Raw genomic sequence first — 860 nt, forward strand, 5'->3', positions numbered from 1 at the left:
ACTTGAGTGATGCATATACTTTCATTTGCAACCTAGTATTGATTTGAAATTAAAATTACACTTTAATTCACTAGGAGTGGCAACTTTAGATATTTTAAAGAAGAAAACTTATTTTTATTGAAGTAGATTCTATTGTGGTAAATTTGCATATTTTTTAGTGTAGCTTCCTTGTGTGTTGTGGTATTGAAAAAATATTATAACACATAAAAAAATTACCGCATCAATGGTTGACCTACTCTAGATTGTTGGTCAAAGCTTTTACAGATTGAAGGACTGATTCCCTTAATATCAACTAAGGTCCAACCAAAAGCTTTCTTATATCTTTTTAATATATCTAACATTCTTTGCTCTTGCAGATCATTTAATTCTGAAGATATAATAACAGGTAATGTAGATGAGTCTCCTAAAAATACATACTTCAAGTGACTAGGTAATATTTTCATCCCAAGTTCAGGTGGTTTTATAATCGATGGAAATAGATTTTTATCGGCTTTTTTTGTAATATCCAACATCTCAAATCTTTCCTGAAAATAATCTAATTTTTCATTTCCTAATTTGTCCAAAATAACTTCGTCATTCTTTTCAGATTGTTCCTTCTCCACCAAATGTTCTTCTTCTTCAAAATGCTTTTTGTCTTCAAAATGTTCTTTAAAATGTTCGTTCAGTAGATGTTCAATAATTTTCATGCAAAAACATTCATTATCTCTTTCAACAACAGGGTATTTCATAAATTTTGCAATGTTAAAAGTCACTTCTTGATCATTAACTCTCATAGTTAATTCTCCTTTTTGAACATCTATCATAGCTTTTCCAGTAGCTAAAAATGGTCTCCCTAAAATAATATGTATTTCTTTATCTTC

Source organism: Phalaenopsis equestris, unplaced genomic scaffold (genome assembly GCF_001263595.1).
Source record: "Phalaenopsis equestris unplaced genomic scaffold, ASM126359v1 Scaffold001174, whole genome shotgun sequence".
Lineage (NCBI taxonomy): Eukaryota > Viridiplantae > Streptophyta > Magnoliopsida > Asparagales > Orchidaceae > Phalaenopsis > Phalaenopsis equestris.